General features: G+C 40.4%; 1 protein-coding gene across 4 annotated transcripts in view; it reads left to right on the plus strand.

The window, feature by feature from the left end:
- Positions 1-20,706, plus strand: part of LOC144688457 (oxysterol-binding protein-related protein 2-like) — a 73,784-nt gene that overhangs the window by 7,569 nt on the left and 45,509 nt on the right. For 2 of the 4 annotated variants that reach the window (XM_078555036.1, XM_078555037.1), the window contains exon 2: positions 10,546-10,659. The exons of the other annotated variants lie outside the window; for them this stretch is intronic. The gene's annotated coding sequence lies outside the window, so the exon portion shown is untranslated. The remainder of the gene's footprint in view (positions 1-10,545; positions 10,660-20,706) is intronic. 4 annotated transcript variants of the gene reach the window in all.

Consider the following 20,706-nt stretch of genomic DNA (forward strand, 5'->3'; position numbering starts at 1 on the left):
CCTTTATAAATGTAACCATTCGTGAAGATTTGCTCTGCTACATGTAACAAGGTTGTCTGTTCATTTCTAAAGTACTTCTTTACAATTTCACTGGACAGAGAAATTTTCCACCCAGTTCAATGAGAATTGAAGATACTGGGCAAGAAGCTTGAAAGCCTTGTTTTGGAAAGAAGCATGAAAGCACTTAGCTATCAGTTTCTCAAAGAACTGAAAATAAAGCATACACTAGAATACAATTAGACCAGATCACAATAATTTTTAGGCCATAGTGTGTAATACTGATGAACCAGGCAAAATTGCTACAGTATGATCTCTAGCTCCAAAAATAGTTCAACCTGAGCATATGATTTTTGGGGAGTGGGTACTATGTTCATATGAAGGGTAGATCACTGGCATATGGCCTGAGAATGTTCTTCCAAGACTTCAGAGAAAATATATTAAATATCTTAACTCGAGTTGAATATCTATGTAAGAGCAATAATTTGTGGTCCAAATTTTGGATTCGTTTTTAAAAAACTATCTTGCTCAAAAGTGGCTTATATCAATAACTTCTACTGCTAAAAATGAAAACGCAGATGCAAACATTCACTTGTTTATGAGCAAGATGAATTTTTCATCTTCTGTTATTTTAACCAATAGGAACATTCTCCATATTTTGGAGTAGAGCATTGAAGCTGCTAACCATTGAGTTGCTTGATATTGGCTTATGCTGTTTGTCGTAGTGAGCAAAGGGACAAAATGATGGAAATTAGTTATGAGACTATGGAATTCAATTCCAGGATTAGTCATTGTGGCAAAACTTGTTAAGATTCGAGATTAGGTTAGATTGGTAGATGAGGAAAAGGGGTTGGAAGGAAATGGGAACAAGGTGGGTAGATGCAATTATAACTCTTTGCTCGCGTGAAGGATAAATGTTAATCTGGACTGGTTCAGCCAAATTTTTTTTAATATAACATAACTTGTATAACTTCTCACGAGTACAGTTCTAAACAATTTAATTCACCTAATTTGTCAAATAACTAAGGTCTGAGCCCAGGCTTGCAAAAAGTGATTGAATGCAGGTTTATCAGTTTAGATTTTTGATACTTCAACCAGTCTCCAGGAATGTAATTTGATGCAACTTTGCAAAAAGGACATTTAACAAGAAAGAGATCTGGTTTAATATGTGCACCATCAGTTTTGACTGTTACCTAAATAGCCAGATGGCCCTAGCATTGTAAATTTGAATCTGGAAGTTAAATTGATGGGGTTAAACGGTTTGCTGTGGAGTTGAAGTTCTCTGATGCTGAAAACTAGTAGTAATCTGCGTGTTAAATTTCATGGGCAGCTCCATTGGTAAATTTTGTTTCCAGGTGTGAAGCTGTCTTGCAGACCACAAGATGCTAGATATGATATATAATCTGTACTAGTTTAACTGATATCAGCTGTGAAACAATAGAAGTGTCATAGTTGGTTTAAGGGTGGGGAAGAGAAAAAAACAACCAATATTAATCATTACCCAGTGACACCTCCTCAAAAGATTGTCCGATAAGGACAACATTGGGCTGAGCTTTCGTGCTTGCCTTGGTGAAATAGTATTAATGACCACTGCTGGCACTTGTGTGAAGAAGTCATGGATTCCAAGATTTTAAAATCAGCAAAAGACGGAGCTTTTGCAGTTAAAAGAAAACCTGATCTTCCATTTCTTCACTTTCTGTTAACCTGGATTCAGGCCCTGACCATTTTATTAATCAATTAGTTGAATTAAATTTTGAAATTCAAGTGATTAGCAATTTTTCAGTATCTTGTAAGCATATTCCACTAAAAGCTGGAACAAACTCAACGCTAATGAGGCACCATGGATTAATAAAGACAAAGGAAAAAATTACAATAAAGAAAGATATACACTAAGTACATGAACAGCAAGGAAGAGCGTGCAATGAGGTATTACATTTTGGTAAGAAACATAAGGAGGTCACATGTCATTTGGAAAAGAAGAACTTTAATGGAACAAGGGGTTCTAGGGGTACAAATAGACAAATGTTGAAAGTTGTAACATAGGTCAATAAGGTCATAATGAAAGCAAGCCAAGCACTAGGAGTTATTTCTAGAAGGATAGAATAGAGAAGTTATTGCTAAGCTTGTATCAAACCTAGGTTAGGCCACGCTTGTATCAAACCTAGGTTAGGCCACGCTTGTATCCAACCTAAGTTAGGCCACGCTTGTATCAAACCCAGGTTAGGCCACGCTTGTATCAAACCTAGGTTAGGCCACGCTTGTATCAAACCTAGGTTAGGCCACGCTTGTATCAAACCTAGGTTAGGCCACGCTTGTATCAAACCTAGGTTAGGCCACGCTTGTATCAAACCTAGGTTAGGCCACGCTTGTATCAAACCCAGGTTAGGCCACGCTTGTATCAAACCTAGGTTAGGCCACGCTTGTATCAAACCTAGGTTAGGCCACGCTTGTATCAAACCTAGGTTAGGCCACGCTTGTATCAAACCTAGGTTAGGCCACGCTTGTATCAAACCTAGGTTAGGCCACGCTTGTATCAAACCTAGGTTAGGCCACGCTTGTATCAAACCTAGGTTACGCCACGCTTGTATCAAACCTAGGTTAGGCCACACTTAGAATATTGTATACAGTATTATAAAAAGGATTAGAGGCTGCAGAAAAGATTTACAAGGGTGATACCAAAACTGCTAGGTTATGCCTGTTGGGAAAAGATAAACAACATGGGTGTTTTCTCTCTCAAAAAGAGAAGGCTGAAATGTGATATAATAGAGGTATTTAAAGTTTTGACAGAGTGTTTCCACTTGTGGGGAAAAGCACAACTAGAGACCTTCAATATAAGATAGTCACCAAGAAGTCAAATAGGGAATTCAGAAAAAACTTGAGAGCAATGCGAATGTGCAACTCCTGCTGGGAGTAGTTGAGGTGAATAGTATGGATGCATTTAAGGAAATAGAGCGTTATACTTCTAGCATTAGATGAGGAATGATGGAAGAAAGTTTGAGTGGAGCATTAGCACCAGCATGAATTAGTTGGGCTTTCCAGTGACCAAGGATACATTATGCATTATAATGTATGAAAATATGCCACCCAGTTTGTGCATAGCAGAAGATCCCAAAAATAACAGTAAGATAAATTGTTTTAGGGCTGATAGAGAAATCATCTTCTATTCTTTCGATAGTGGACTCTTAACTTTCTCATGATGGCAAGAGGGAACCTTAGTTTAAAGTCACAACCAAAAGGTGACACATCTGTGTGCAGCACTCCTTCAAATGCCAGACTAGATTATGTAGTCACTGTTGCTGCAGTTACATGAAATACTACTGTGCTTCTCCATACACTTTTAAGACCAAGTTTCTCATAGGGAATGCTGCAACTAATAAATTTGCTTGTTGAGAATCAGCACTACATGATACTATTTTTGTAATCCTGTACATTTAGATCACCAGATTTTCTACATACCAACTGCCAGGTAGATTAGAGGCCTCAGGGTAGAGGTGTGCTAATTTACTTGCTTAGGAGAGCAGAACAGTGATTCTCATGTTTTTAGGATGAATAACTGAGGGAAAAACATTGACCAGGACACCAGGGAGAACTCCTCTGCTCTCCTTCAATAACTGGACAGTTAAAACCACATGTTTTTATCTGTGCTGAAAGAAACATGAAGGGTCATTTGGCCTAGAACTTAGGAAACTAAACAGACTTCTAAACTTGTAATACACTGAGCTGGATGTGTGTTGCCTGCCATAAATTCTGTGAACAGTTTCTATGCTTGAAACAGGCATTGGACCCCTTATTTGCTTATACAGAGGGTCCAGTGCCTGTTTGAGGCCCCCATTGCAAGATGCATTCAAGAAAAGCAGTCAACCAACAAAGTAAGTTTTGGAAAATAAACCTAACCTGCATTTGAAACCAGTAGGAACAGGAATTGCTCCTTGTGGCTGCTAAAAGAAAGTGGGCCGCTATCACCACCGCCACTCATTTCATGGAAAGGTATTGGGTTTGTCTTGGACCTTATCATTCAAGTATAGGGCTTGTATTTTGCACACACAGCAATGAGTGTGCCTACTTTTCTAGAATATCATCTTAACCTTTAGACACTGGCACTGATTTCATGGCTACATGGATTTTGGACTTTCAAAGTTACATTCAAGAATAGATTTTAAAACATTTTGCAATCCACTTATAGGTTAAGTTGTCAGAAATCATCTAGGCTGCTAATATTAAAACAAACAAACTAGTTCCCAATTGATTGCTGCAGCAGTGCATCAATAAATAAATAGATGTCTACAAACAAAATTTTATCATACTACATGGGGCACTATCTTGTAATCTGACAAGGCAATTTGTTGGCTGCATTCACAGGGTTAAGAGTAACAAATTTTCAAAATTCAATTATCAGTAATTTAGGTGAACAGATACCACTTGTGGATTTAGTAACCATGTGGGAACAGATATAATTAGCCATAACACAAAAGCACCTCTTGCCTTTAGAGAGACACCATTGGTTATATATAGCTTGAGAAGCACCAGTCCGCAAGCATGGGGCTATATATATTATATACATACAATCAAGAAAGAACTTCATTAATTCACTTTGAAGTGAACTTCACTTTGTTGTCTACTGATCCAGCTTGCTTGTGCTATTTTTTGGTGCAAATATTAACATTGTACATCAGTCATTTTCTTGATGGGAAGAGGGAATGAAAGAGGATTGCAACAGGTTATGGCTCGTTGATTTTCTCAACTTTTGGAACATAATGGGAGAGATTAATTTTCATACCTCGGAGAATATTGCTCAGTTTTGTTTACTGAGAAGGATTAATGCATGTGTCATTAGTAAGTAGATGCTTCACTTGCATGAAGTGTTGATAAATTCTGGCAAATGTAGTAAATTTTGTAACATCAAAATGTATTTATTATAAAAATGTGTCTGTTGTTTTATAATGTAACTTATGCATTGTACAGATGTATGTATCCTATTCTATTCCATTGCCATGAAAAATTTCAATGTTTAATTGGCGAAGTACAAATTACATACCAGTCAATTTCTTGTGGCACTGCACATGGGATTTAAGACTGGATACAGTATTTTGATGGTGGAGTTGGGGAAAAGAGTTTGATCAAGTATAATTCAGGCTCCATTTTAAAGTCATGCATTTCCTATATAGATGAGCAAACTGATAATTTGTGAACAGTCGTAGAGCTGGTTGGAATACAGGAATTACTTGGCAGCATAGGTTGAGGAGAACTGAGCTGTAAGCTAAGGTTCTATAACACTACCACTGCAACAAGAGTATAATTAAAGCATGACAGGTTTGCATAGACAATTCCCATTATACATATGTACATAGAAATTATGATGAAAAAAGTTGACTGGCAGCATGCACAAACATTAATTTTTGAAATACATAAATAATCCAGGACGCACAGGAAGATTGTGGAAAATATTTGGGCTTGATGGAAGGTAGGCCACTAATCAACCTCCTGTGTCATTGTGCAAGGGAAGTCAGGACTAAAACAAAAACAGAAACAGAAATACCTGGAAAAACTCAGCAGGTCTGGCAGCATCGGCGGAGAAGAGTACAGTTGACGTTTCGAGTCCTCATGACCCTTCAAATAATACTAAATATAGTCTTATATATAGTTCATTATAGTTTAGGGACTAAATATAGCCTTCAAGTGAAACAGTATTAGAGTGTGGATGGTAATTAGACCAGGGAACACAGATGTAATTCATTTCCTATCTTAAAATTATACATTCTATTTTTTTATATCTCGAATCTTAGATTTGTTACACCTATATACTGGAAGCTGACCGTGTAAACTTCTGCCACTAGTGGTAGAATTTTAGTGCCTCCATTGAAGGTAGAGTAAATTACTTCATAATCTATATAGATGGTTTCCACCAGTCATATGGACATAAGAATTTATAATGGGGAAAGTGGTGGGAAGTATACAATTTTAAATCATGTGTATAATGTACTGCAAACATGCCGATCACTGCAGTTCATTTGGATTGTTGCTTTTAAAGTTAGTACAAGCTGACTGTGACTGAGCTCAGGATAATCTATTTTCTTGTAGCTGATTTGGAAGCTTTGATATGGAATGATGTTTGCTAGAAGGAATTACTTAGAGAACTTTGGTGTTTCTTTGCTCTTGATTACATATTTTTGACTTCTCAACTATTGTGCCATGTCACATTACCTGCACCCCAGAGAGTGTTTTTAGTTGTCCAGCTATCTAGGCAAATTCATAGCATTCCCCAGGTTCAAATAGATGTCCTTCCTCTAGCTTGCTGGTTTCAATTGTGCAACTGTATCTGATCTGCATTTGGTGGAGTGGGTATTCAATAAATGGAAACCTATGTGGCTGTCTTGGTTTTACAATGTTTGAACTTGGCAGGTCTGCAGTACTCCAGGGTGCTGTTGATTAATTGACTAGGGTAGGGATTTTGTTCACTAAAAAATCCAGGAGATGGGAGGTGTCAGCTGTGGCTCAGTTCATAGCACCCTCACCTTTGAACCAGAAGGTTGTGGGTTCATGTCCCACTCCTGGAAAACCAAGAACTGTGAATGTACTCGAAAAGAGTTACATGCAATCTGTTGATAACTCGGAAAAAAAAAAATCCAGGAGGATTATACCTGTAACTGGAGGCAAGCAGTCTTCCCAGTCCGCTCCAGAAACCCCTGAAAGCCAATGTCCTAACAGGTACATAAGGTAATCTAGCTGAACAAACTGTGGGGAGTCACTCTGGTAACTGGCATGGTTTTAACTAAATAAACTTCGCTTGCATCCACACACTGCACCCATGCCAACCAGTTTGAAAATTCTTTGGAGTTGAGTAAATTAGATTTGGTCCCTGTGAGACGTGTGTGCACTCCATGTTGAACAAACAGAAACCCTTGTGGGTCTAGATTTTGTCGATAGTTTGACTTGGAGATTTTTTTAACATGCTAATGAATTTCCACAATCCAGACATCTGGCAGACAAAAAATACTGCTACTAATTCTAAGCTAGTAACTGCAGCATACCCCTGTACAATCTACAGTGCTTCTTTTATGAATAATTTGGTGCTTTCTTTTATTAGAAAATAATTTGTAATCAGGTAGAACAAGCATCCAAAGTCCTGTACATCATTTAAAATTGCAACTCTTTCAGTGGTGTGTGCCAGTTGGGTTTGAGCAACTATTGTTGGCATTTGTACTATGTGAAAATTAAATAATACCAAAAGTCATTTAAGAGGATAAGCATAAGTGTTGTAACTGAATTATTACTATCAACAATTTATTAAAGTTCTGTTAAATATGAGCTGGCTTTATTTTGATTAGCCTAACTTTGAAATATTGCAATTGATTATACCTGGCTTTAAGTTATTTTTCAGCGTTAATCCAGAGTTTTCTAAATGACTACGGTAAATGTTCTGGCTAAATTATTTGTTAATTTTTAGAGGAAGATTTTGTGATATGAGAAGCCCATGTAAGCAGAATCTCAAAGCTTACTAAACTAGCAAATTTCCAATATTTTGGGACTTGTCAAACATGCTCTTATTGCAGCATTTCCAGGTAAAGTAATGCTCTATTCCTGCATGCTGAGGTAGTCGTCAATAATCTGTGATGTAAATAAGATTGACATCGTGCCAACTCTTGATTTTTTTTCCCTAATGAAGAAACTAGGTGCCACAACATTCACACTTGCAGGAGTTGAATCAAAGTTTAATCTTGCTTTAACTTTGTTCATGTCCTGTTTGAATTAAGTTGTTTGTGCAAAAATTTAAATACAAATGAATTGATGTGTTATGAATCACAAGGCAAGTATAGTATTTTCAAATTGTTTTGCTTTTATGTTTCTTATGTGACACTCAGATTTACCTCTCCACCACCCCTTTTGATTGTTCCCCTGCCTCTTCAATGCCAGCCTGTTAGTTTGACATCTGTAATATCACTCATTTGCTCCTAAAACTGTCATCTGCAGACTCCCGGTACTCCTAGCTGACCTCGCGTTCTCCACCTGCCTCAAGCTTCACTTCATCAAAGCTGTCCATATCTTATCCTGCACCAAGCCCTGTTACCCATCACCTCTGGGCTTGCTGATCTACTTTGGCTTCCAATTCCCCAATGCCTCCAGGTTACAATTCTCATGTTTAAATCCCTTCATTGAATTGTCCCTTCCCATCTCTAATACTGTCCAACCTAAGTACTCCTATTCCTGCAATTCTGGCCTTTTGTGTATCACTGCTGCTTTTGTCCCACCATTGGTAGCTACACTGTTGGCAGTCTACAAACATACGGATTAGGAGCAGGAGTAGGCCATTTGGCCCCTCGAGCCTGCTCCATGGCTGATCTGATTGTGGCCTGGTTCCACATTCCTGCCTACCATCAATAATCTCTGACTCCCTTGTTAATACGAACATATGACCCTAAGTTCTGGAATTTCCTAACTGAATCACTGCCTCTCCACCTTTGTTTTTAAAATTCTTCTTAAAACCCACGTCTGATGAAACTTTTATTCATCCCTTCTAACAAACACTATTGGCCCTTGCCATAGGGAATTATATTTCTCAACTGTAAAATAAGCCAATGGAAGATGCTGAAAAGGCTGATAGATTTGGAGGGTTTTTTTATTTGCCATATCATAATAAGTTACCTATTCCATTTAGTTGATTGATGGTAGCTGGCTATATAATTGTGATATTCTGGTACGCTTGTGTAAAAAAAATCCACTTATGTGGGCACATTTTTTTGTATAAGTAATTTAGGTAATGATCTTTGCTTGTCACACAGTACTGTAGTCCTACATTTGCTGAGGTCAGAGCTATATTACCTCTACTTAGCTTGGTGTATCACATGCACCAGTAAATAGAACTAAGCAAACTTCCTAAGCACCTTTATAATTCTTAATTCCCATTATAAAAGACATTTGAAAGGCAGGAGGGACTCAGATGTTTGAGATGGGTTTTAATTTCATAGTTTATGTAATTCTTTTATTGTAATTTAGATATGTGCATTATTTAGATTTATATGCTTTACTCCATAAAATACAGTAAACTTTTCAAAATGGTCAATTACTGATTCAACAGAGTCTGCTTTATGGCTTTATCTTATGTAATTCAAGTCTAAACCCTGTTCTTGCTTGTACAACTGCCTAAACATGGAATTTGTGATATGCAGTATGCTTTAACCTAACTTTTAACCCTTTTCTTTGACATACTCCTTATTCATTCATCGCCTCTGATGTACGAAATACAAACTAACATCAGTTACAATCGCTTGTGTTTACCTGTTGTAATAGCTGATACCTTGCAGTACTAGCGTAATATTCCTTCAAACAAAATGTTAAAGTAAACTGGAATAGCTGCATATATGCTCCTTTAGTAACATTTTGTCTAGATTAATTTTTATGTTGAACATGTAAGCTGGTGACCATCTAATTTAGTTATAGTTAATGGTTAAAATTTTTACACATTTACGTTCAGGTCATAACACTGAAAGTTCGTTTTGATTGGATTTAGAATTGTGACTTTGATTTTGTTTCTAAATTTTTTGCTAAGCCTTTAGAGGAGGAAAGCAACAAGTTGAAGAGGGAGATGAGTACACATGAGAAAAATTTCCAGAGAGACTTTGAATATTGAGGCTTATTAATGAATTAGCTTCCTTTGCTTGGCTCCTTTTATGCAACTGGACAAGTTAAATGCTCATCTGTTTCTTTCTTGTTCAGAGTTGCATAAGGCATGTCTTTTGAGGTCATGTATTTTAAGAAAGAAAGAAACTTGCATTATATAGCATCTTTCTTGACTTCAGGAAGTCTCAAAGCATGTTGCAGCCAATTAAGTACTTTGAAGTGAGGAACCCTGGCAGCCAATTTGTGCAGAGCAAGGTTCCACAAACAGCAAAGAGATGACTAACTAATTTTTTTATTGATGTTTGAGGGATAAGTGCTAGCCAAGGAAACTTCCTTGCTCCTCTTTACATAGTGCCTTTGGACCTTTTATGTCTACGTGGCAGTTTAATGCCTCATCCAACAGCAAGCCAACAGTGCATCCCCCCCCCCCCCCCCTCTCAGTACTGTATCAGTGACAGCTTGTAGTAGGGCTTGATTTTCCCCTCACCAGCACCAATCTGACTCTTGAGAGGGCTAGCACCGAGCTAAGGCTGTTATTAGTGTGACATATGTTTTAATAAATTCATCATTTTTTTTTTGTATGAAAAGAAAATCTGGGATGATTACCTTTTTTTTAATCATGCCGTTTACATCCTAATTCAGGTTTATGGGTCTGAAGAGAGCATTGCTGCTTAATTAAGGAAGGACATAAAATGCCATTACTTGTTCTTTTTTTTGCAGAAAGTTAACATTTGGTGTAGTAAATATTGCTAAAAGTTCTAAATTAGTTTAGCTAAAAACATTTGAATACACATGCTGTAGAAAACGTGACCTGTTTCATTGGATGGCACACCCTTTATTGTGACGGTCAGCCTGCATTCATGTAGTAAGTAATGCAGCTTGTGTAACTGCATTCCAGCCTATTTAGACAGAATGATTGTATTTCTGTTACAGGAGCTGACCCCTATCATACTGCATTAACTTGCTGGTTACTGTGAAGATGTTCTAATCGTCTTGCCTGCCTTCTGACATGCAAAAACATTGTTCTAGGAACACAAAATAAATGATGTGAGTACTTTCCCATCCGTGATAGAAATAGTGTACAGAAAATGCAGGAAAAATGTTGAACCATTGAATAAAGATTCACATTTGCTTAACAAAATATCCTCAACATGATATGTTTTTTAAAAACGATTAAATAAAAATAGGTGCCAAGAATTATGGTTATTCTGCCAATTAAAAATGACTGCCCATTGGTGTTCTCTTTCAAGAAGTGAATTCATTATTCATTAAGATTGCAGTTGCCTAGGGTTTGCTTCAATGCCGCTGTACATGTTCAGGTTCTTTGTAAAGCGTCAAGATCACTAATACTGCTAAGGTAATGCCTCTAAGAATGTCATTAGCACAAACATGGAGATATGTAACATTTTATTTCAGTTAGTGGTTTTAACAAATTTATAATTTTACTTTTCTCATTCTGACTTTTGTTTGTGTGCTCATGTGACCATTGTTTCTCTGCACATACATGCCTTTTCAACCTCTGCTGTTCAGTTTTTGCGATGCAGAGCAGGATCAATAAATAAGCTTTATGTGGTCCAGCATGATCTGGCGACAGTTAAACCAGTTGTCGGCCTAAGATGTTCAAATCTGTGTTCATGTGCTTAAGGGAGTAGAAATGTTGGGTATACTGGGGAAATTACAAGGGTGAGAGAGAGAGAATAATGGTTTAATAACTTCATAACTTTTAATCTTTTATAGTAGTATATTTGTTTTCTATGCATCTCATTTGAAGATTTTTCATTGATCTGTTGACCTATTTGCTAATTTTTTTGCCCCGTCAATTTGGTTCGATACCCTTTTATCTCACTTTGGCATTATCCATTTGTATTTTTACATTGAGCCTAACACTTTATGGCCACTGTTGTCAATTTCTTCTCTTGTGCTCACTCCATTTACCAGAATGAAATCAAGTAATGTTTCTTTTGTCCTTGGATTAGAAATCCACTGATCTAGGACACTGTCTTGGATGCATTTCCCAATTAACAACTTGCATTACCTGTATTCTAGTCTATCATGGAATAAATAAAACCATCCAGTATTATTGCTCTGTTGATCTTGCATATTTTCTGAATTGTTTACAGATCTCCACTTTTACCTCCTTCCACTGTTTGGCCCATGTATGATCATATAGAATAGTATTATGTTGAGACAGGCATTAGGCCCTTTGCATATGCAGAGTGTGCTGTGTTCAAGATATCCATTGTCTATTTGTGGCCACTGCTAAAAAGGTATATTTCATATTTAAAAACAAAATTTCACCCAGGTAACCCTCTCTGCCTCCTGATCGCCTTTTCCATCGATTTCATCAACCATTTAATTCTCAAGGGAGATTTATGCTTAAAGTAAACTCATAGCTAAAGGTAATCAAAGAAAATTTCCGAGTTCCCATCCATTTATAACCCACACATGCGACACTTTTTTTTCTTTCCTTGACCCCAATACCAGAGGACGGTTGTGTCTATTGCATAAAGTGTTTGATCATTTCACCTTTATAATCAGCCAAATTAACTAAGTAACCAAGTTATTTCCTGTCAATTAGCTATTCAGTGGAGGACATGGGAGTTGGAGAAACGAGTTACTTTGATTTTAACTTTGCTATGTTTTATTTATAATGTAAAAACCATGACTAATGTCCATTGAAGTTGGAGGATTTGTGATACATGCATGATATCAGCTTCATATGCAAGTAGTTTGTTAAAATAGGCCTCCAAAAATATCATGCATATGTGGTTCTGATAAGAGGATAACCTAGACTAATTTGCTGCAAATTTAGACATTTAAAGTCACAAGATATATGGCATCCCTTCCCATTTTTAGTTCCTCTGCAAGTTTGTAGTTAATTGATTTACTATTCACTTCTGTTCGCTTTGACTTTGCGAAACAATAAATGATGAGAGAATGGCTTAGGCTATAAACTATGCAATGGGAGGTTGTGGTGTAGTAATGTCACTGGGCTAGTAATCCAGAGGCCCAGGCTAATGTTCTGGGGACTAGGTTCAGATCCACATGGCAGCTGGTGGAAGTTAAAATCAAATAATTAATGAATTCAGTTAATTAATAAATTTGGGATTGAAAGCTGGTTTCAGTAATGGTGACTGTGAAATTTTTATCAATTATCATAAAAACCCATCTGGTTCACTAGTGTCCTTTTAGGGAAGGAAGTTTGCCGTCCTTACCTAGTCTGGCCTGCATATGAATTTGAGCCTACAGCAATGTGGTTAACTCCTAATTGCCCTCTGAAATGGCTGAACAAGCCAAGGGAAATTCAATTCAATGGAAATTAGGGATGGGCAACAAATGCTTGACTTGTCACCAATGTCCACATCCCATGTAAGAATCAAAGAAGTTTTATTAAATAACAGGCAAGTTTCATTTTTTCAGGATTTCACACTTATTGTCTGATGTTAAATAGTGAAGGACATGACAACAACTTGCATTTTGTACTGCAATTAACAGTAACATGTCCCAAAGTGCTTCACAAGAGTACGACCAAACAAAACGTGACCCCAAGCCATCAAGACATTAGGACAGGTGACCAAAAGCTTGGTCAAATAGGTAGTTTGAAGTAGCATCTTAAAGGAGGAGAAAGATAGAATTTTGCTAACTATTTATATTAAACCTGGATCTGTTTCTTTTAATATAAGTTGCTGCAGGCTTTCATTGGACCCTTGGAGGGTGCTTTTAACCTGTAAAAGCGAGTTGGTTTGGGATTCTGCAATGAATTAAAAAGGATGAAATTGACGACGACGTAAAACTGTTGACTTCCGCCTTTAATTTCAGCATGTTCGGCTATGTGCAGGAAATCTTGTGGGAGAGGCGGATTGTCAATTATATGTAGAGAGATCATTAAAACCCGTTTAAACTGTGAGTTTGAACTAACTGCGTGTGGGTTCCAAGGGCTTTGTGGAACTCCCCAATGACATCAAGGTGAGAAAACAGTGAGATTTGAGGGGGCTGAGCAAATGACAGGCAAAAAAGCAATGAGACGTAACACCTGCTTCCATGCCTGAGTGAAAGCCTTTTGCTCATAGGGCTTGATCTGAAAGTGTGCTTTTACTACTTTGGAAGTAGTTTCCACTACTACTCGATCATTTCTACTATTTTGGCGTTTAGTGTGTCTGACCCATCTGTCAAATAGCAATTCTTTTTTTTTATTCATTCATGGGATGTGGGCCTCGCTGGCTGAGCCAGCATTTATTACCCATCCCTAATTGCCCTTGAGAAGGTGGTGGTGAGCTGCCTTCTTGAACCGCTGCACTCCATGTGATGTAGGTACTCCCACAGTACTGTTAGGAAGGAAGTTCCAGGATTTTGACCCAGCAACAGTGAAGGAACGGTGATATATTTCGAAGTCAGGATGGTGAATGGCTTGGAGGAAAACCTACAGGTGGCGGTGTTTCCATCTATTTGCTGCCCTTGTCCTTCTAGATGGTAGTGGTCATCAGTTTGGAAGGTGCTGTCTAAGGAGCCTTAGTGAATTCCTGCAGTGCATATTGTAGATGGTACACACTGCTGCCACTGTGTGTCGGTGGTGGAAGGAGTGAATGTTTGTGGATGGGAGTGCCAATCAAGCAGACTGCTTTGTCCTGGACGATGTCCAGCTTCTTGAGTGTTGTGGGAGCTGCACTTGTCCAGGTGTACAGGTAGATCGTGTACAGGCTTTGGGGAGTCAGGAGATTGGTTACTCGTCGCAAGATTCTAGCCTCTGACCTGCTCTTGTAGCCACAGCATTTATGTGGCTAGACCAGTTCAGTTTATGGTCAATGGTAACCCCCAGAATGTTGATAGTGGGGGATTCAGTGATGGTAATGCCATTCTCTCCTGTTGGGGATGGTCATTGCCTGACACTTGTGTGGCACAAATGTTACTTGCCACTTGTCAGCCCAAGCCTGGATATTGTCCAGGTGTTGCTGCATTTGGACATGGACGACTTCAGTATCTGAGGGGTCGCGAATGGTGCTGAACATTGTGCAATCATCAGCGAACATCCCCACTTCTGACCTTATGTTGGAAGGAAGGTCGTTGATGAAGCAGTTGAAGATGATTGGGCCTAAGACACTACCTTGAGGAACTCCTGCAGTGACGTCTTGGAGCTGAGTTGACTGACCTCCAGCAATCACAACCATCTTCCTTTGTGCTAGGTATGACTCCAACCAGCGGAGAGTTTTCCCACTGATTCCCATTGACTCCAGTTTTGCTAGGGCTCCTTGATGCCACACCCAGTCAAATGCTGCCTTGATGTCAAGAGCAGTCACTCCCACCTCATCTTGGGAGTTCAGTTCTTTTGTCCGTGTTTGAACCAAGGCTGTAATGAGGTCAGGAGCTGAGTGGCCCTGGTGGAACCCAAACTGGGCATCAATGAGCAGATTATTGCTAAGCAAGTGCCGCTTGATAGCACTGTTGATGACCCCTTCCATTACCAATGATTGAGAGTAGACTGATGGGGTGGGGCGGTAATTGGCCGTGTTGGATTTGTCCTGCTTTTTGTGTACAGGACGTACCTGGGCGATTTTCCACATAGCTAGGAAGATGCCAGTTTTGTAGCTGTACTGGAACAGCTTGGCTAGGGGCGTGGCAAGTTCTGGAGCACAAGTCTTCAGTACTATTGCAGGAATATTGTCAGGGCCCATAGCCTTTTCAGTATCCAGTGCATTCAGCCATTTCTTGATATCACGTGGAGTGAATCGAATTGGCTGAAGACTGGCATATATGATGCCTGGGACCTCCGGAGGTGACCGAGCTGGATCATCCACTCAGCACTTCTGGCTGAAGATTGTTGTGAATGCTTCAGCCTCATCTTTTGCACAGCTGTGCTGGGTTCCTCCATCATTGAGGATGGGGATATTTGTGGAGCCTCCTCCTCCTCCAATGAGTTGTTTAATTGTCCAATACCATTCACAACTGGATGTGGCAGGACTGCAGAGCTTAGATCTGATCCATTGGTTGTGGGATTGTTTAGCTCTGTCCATCACTTGCTGCTTATGCTGTTTGGCATGCAAATAGTCCTGTGTTATAGCTTCGCTAGGTTGACACCTCATTTTTAGGTATGCCTGGTGCTGCTCCTGGCATGCCCTCCTGCCATCCTCATTGAACCAGGGTTGATCCCCTGGCTTGATGGTAATGGTAGAGTGGGGGATATGCGGGGCCATTAGGTTACATATTGTGTTCGAGTAGAATTCTGCTGCTGCTGATGGCCCACAGCACCTCATGGATGCTCAGTCTTGAGTTGCTTGATCTGTTTGAAATCTATCCCATTTAGCACAGTGGTAGTGCCACACAGCATGATGGAGGGTACCCTTGATGTGAAATTGGGACTTCGCCTCCGTAATGACTGTGCGGTGGTCGCTCCTACCAATACTGTCATGGACAGATCCATCCCCGGCAGGCAGGTTGGTGCGGATGAGGTCAAGTATGTTTTACCCTCTTGTTGGTTCCCTCACCACCGAGTCCTAAATGACAGACTACCCGGTCTAGCAGCTGTGTCAATTAGGACTCGGCCAGCTCGGTCAGTAGTGGTGCTACCGAGCCACTCTTGGTGATGGACATTGAAGTCCACCACCCAGAGTACGTTTTGCGCCCTTGCCACCCTCAGTGCTTCCTCCAAGTGATGTTCAACACGGAGGAGCACTGATTCGTTAGCTGTGGGAGGGCAGTACGTGGTAATCAGCAGGAGGTTTCCTTGCCCATGCTTGATCTGATGCCATGAGTTTTCATGGGGTCGGGAGCCGATGATGATGCCTCCCAGGGCAACTCCCTCCCGACTGTATACACTGTGCTGCCACCTCTGCTGGGTCTGTCCTGCTGGTGGGACAGGACACACCCGGGGATGGTGATGGTCTGGGACGTTATCTGTAAGGTATGATTTCGTGAGGATGCTTGACTAGTCTGTGAGACAGCTTTCCCAATTTTGGCACTAGCCCCAGATGTCAGTAAGGAGGATTTTGCAGGGTCAACAGGGCTGTGATTGCCGTTATTGTTTCCGTTGCCGGGTGGTCCGCCTGGTTTCATTCCTTTTTTATGACTTTGTAGCAGTTTGTTACAACTGAATGGCTTGCTAGGCCATTTCAGAGGGCATTTAAAGGTCAACCACATTGCTGTGGGTCTGGAGTCACATGTAGGCCAGACCAGGTAAGGATGACAGATTCCCTTCCCTAAAGGACATTAGTGATGGGTTTTTACAACAATCGACAATGGTTATCGTTAAACCTTTTAATTCCAGATTTTTATTAAATTCAAATTCCACCATCTGCCATGGCGAGATTTGAACCCTGGGTCTTTGGATTACTAGCGCCAATACCACTGTGCCAACGCCTCCCCTGTTTTCAGCATTAGTGCTGCTTATGCACCTTTACCTTGGGACCTCATTTGAGGAAGAAGATAACCAGCAACATCAGTGCCACTAGCAGGAGCAACAGCAGCCTTTTCACCCACCTGCTGCTCCACAGAAAAAGGATGAGCATAAAGTGCAGCTCAAAGGAAGTGATACCCCAACATAGGGTTTTGAGGCAGGGAATAAGCTTCCTGGACATGACTAAGCACCAGTGCCTCACGAAGCTCAAGTATTATATCAGGCGGTTGCTGGCATTGCAACCTGCTGCTGGGTGGATCAAGTGGATGTGCACTGCCAGTGGCTGTTAAAGTCCCCACTGCTCTTAATTTCTTAATCTCTGGCTCCTTCCTAAGATATTTTACCAAATATTATCTGCTGCCCATGAAAACATCTCACACGTGACCAATGACACATTTGCCAAGCCTTGTCTGCACTTTGTGGCCAATCAGAATGAGCAGGTGTTTGCCTTTGCAGCTCTGGCTTCCCACGGGTCCAGAGAATCATCAACTATACATGTAATAATCATGGTGCCCCCAGATTACCCTGGAGTTGTCTTCAACTGCACAGGCTTCCACTCTATCAATGTGTAGCTTGTGTGCAATTACCAAAAGATCATCGTCATGCATCTTTGTGCAAGATTCCCAGAGAACTCTCATGATGTTTTCATCCTGTGCCAGTCAAATCTCCCAGAGGTCTTCATGCCTCGAAGTAAAATTAGTGACTGGCTAATGACCCTGATAGACATGACTGATGACCCCCGTCAGGTGACATACAAAGCCATCAGACCATGAGAATTGTCGTTGAGCAAGCAGCCGGGATACTGAAGATATGCTTTCGGTGCCTGGACAGCCCTGGGGTGCTCTTCATCATGCAACAGCTTGGAATCTCGAATGGTAATGTGTTGTGTGTTGCACAGCATAGTGCAGCAATGAGGACTAGAGCTCCAGGAGGAGGAAGTTGCTGAGCACAATCTGCGGGAGGAGCATGATGAAGAGAAGCAGGAGGAGAGAATGCTTATGTTGAGGGCAGCGGTCCACTTTGCTGCTTAGGATATCCTATTTTTGACCAGCTTCAATTGGACTGAAGCAGTGGACCCATCTGACAGCAAAATTCAGAATCCACGGCCGCTTCCGTCCCCCAGCACAAAGCAGCCCAACAATCAACAAAGCATCCTGTTACTCATCTTTAACTCTTGTGTTACCATTCATCACGATTGAGAAGACCATTTGTGCAGTATGGGAAATGGAAGAAACAATCACTTTAATCATGCAGAACAATTAAACAGAAACTAAACAAGCTGACACTATGCCAAACGCACTTTGGAACTACAAATCTTTGCTCCTTCCTTTTTCTACTACTGCCATGTGTTGCAACCCCCATGGATTCAGCCGAGGTAGATGCAGGCTGCTTGTAACCTTCCTCTGACTGCTAAGGTGCTTTGGGCCGACATTCTCTTGGTTTTAGATCCCACGAGGGCTCTGCCAAAGACTTGACAACCTGCACTTATGCAAGGGCAGACTTGGTCATAGGGCTAGGAGGCACAGTTTGGGACACTGACTGGGGTAAGGGGAGGACAATGGTTGAGAAGTGGAAGCCCTTTGAGCAGAGTCCCCACTTGTGTGGCTCTTTGCTCCATCCTCCCTCTCATGGCCTACCTGAACAGCTTGTTGTTGCACGTTAGTGTTCACTGTGGCAGGCTTCTTCCTCCTGTCGACATGGAACAGAATCTCCCTGCAGGCCTTACAACATTTGGCATCACTGAAGCAGAGTGCTGATTTCCAAGGCTGCGATTCCATTGATACACTTCTTTGCTCTGTTGAAACACCTGGGCAATCTTTCCAGTTTCATCTTAGCAGCTGAAATTGACTTCTGGGTCATGCTAATTGGTCAGGAAATCCAGAGGTCAGATGCAAATACAGTGGCTGCATTTAAAAAGCCACTGACAAATGTCCTGCTGAAACTTCCAGGTTTCTCACGTGCTACCAGGCACCTCACTGCCAGCATGTGAGAATAAAAATCCAACTCATGTAGTTTTGAGTTCATATCTTGATGTCCTCGGGATTAACTGGTGAGCTCCATGCATACTGCCTGAGAAATAAAGCCCTGTTACCCTTTGAAGCATAACCAGTAACCAAATAAAACTAAATGTATCTTGCCAATCAGATGTAGTTGTCAAATATATCTGTCATCAAGCAGAAATGTGTGCAAAGAAAATGTCTGCAATTGCATACGAACATACAAATTAGGAGCAGGAGTGGACCGTTCAGCACTTCAAACCAGCTCCGCCATTCAATAAGTTCATGGCAGATCTGACTGTAACCTCAACTCCACTTTCCCACCTACCCCCGATAACCTTTCATCCCTTGCTTATCAAGAACCTATCTAGCTCTGTCTTCAAAATATTCAAAGGCTCTGCTTCCACCACCTTCTAAGGCAGCGAGTTCCAAAGACACTCAATCCTCAGAGAAAAAAATTCTCGTCATCCCTGTCCTAAATAGCTAACCCTTTGTTTCTAGACAGTGGCCCCAGTACTTGATCCTCCCACTAGAGGAAACATCTCTCCGCATCGACTCTGTCAAGACCCCTCAGGTTCTCCATATAAACCCAGCCTGAATTAAGATCCGCCCTCCCGATTTAAACCATGCCATCCTGACTGTCCATCTAAGGTGTTGGTGAAACATTCATTTGTCATATTTTGAAGTCCATTTGACTTAACCATTTTTGAAATGAACTGTTGAACTAAACAGTACTCAGTCATATCCACTGTTACTGAACTGTGCAAAAGAAATGTATTTACAATGGAACAATTACTTTTATGCAAGACATAGCTCTTCCCTGCAGCAGTTTTTGTGTTTTAACAATATTGACTGGCAGCAGCCATAATTCTAAAGTAACTTGTCAGTTTCCTGTAATTAAATAACCTTATATATTTTGATATCATTATGATTTAGAATAGACACTGAGACACTTGCTTGCTACTAGAGCAAAAACTCACTTTATATTTGTTTTATCTGATCTCACTGGTGTACAACTGAAGTTAATGTTGATTTTCAAGTGCAAGAATTACCAGGCAAACATCATCTTCAGGTGTATTTGTGACTTTAAACAGGAATATTTGGGTGAATGAGGGTTTTTTTATTGAAATGTGGATTGACAACTTATTTGCAGTTATGACCGCCTGCAAGGTCGATACAATTCTAATTCACTTCTGTCTCCTACCTCGGCATAGAAAAGCACAATTAAGGAATACAATTGCATCTAATTCTTTTGGCAGGAGTGCTGAAATTGGTCTCTCAGATTTGGGTCATTGATTGTTGCCCTGCTCTGATGCCTGCCACTCAGTTTGTTTATGCTGTCCAGTGCATCGGATGCAACACATGCATTGATAGCCACAAGGTGGGTGGTTCCACTCAATGCTGGAGGCAGCAGGTTAGGGATGGAAACGGGAAGTTATAGGAGATTGGTGAGATCGGGAAAGTAGCTGGTGAACAATGAGCTTCAGCCCTTTTTTTTCAGTCACTCCAGCAACTGCATCATCCACAGAAGTATTGGAGAATAGTGAATGAGCAAAAGCTTATACCCATGAACTTTCTGAGAGGGACAAATTATAATATGCTGTGCCAGTGGGTTGTTGAAGAATCTGCTGGATTTTTAGAAAGCAGGATTCCAGTTTCCTGTAGTAAACAAAGGTGAAATTTGTAGAATCCATTATAAAAAGTTGAATT

Source organism: Cetorhinus maximus, chromosome 13 (genome assembly GCF_964194155.1).
Source record: "Cetorhinus maximus chromosome 13, sCetMax3.hap1.1, whole genome shotgun sequence".
Taxonomy (NCBI): Eukaryota; Metazoa; Chordata; class Chondrichthyes; order Lamniformes; family Cetorhinidae; genus Cetorhinus; species Cetorhinus maximus.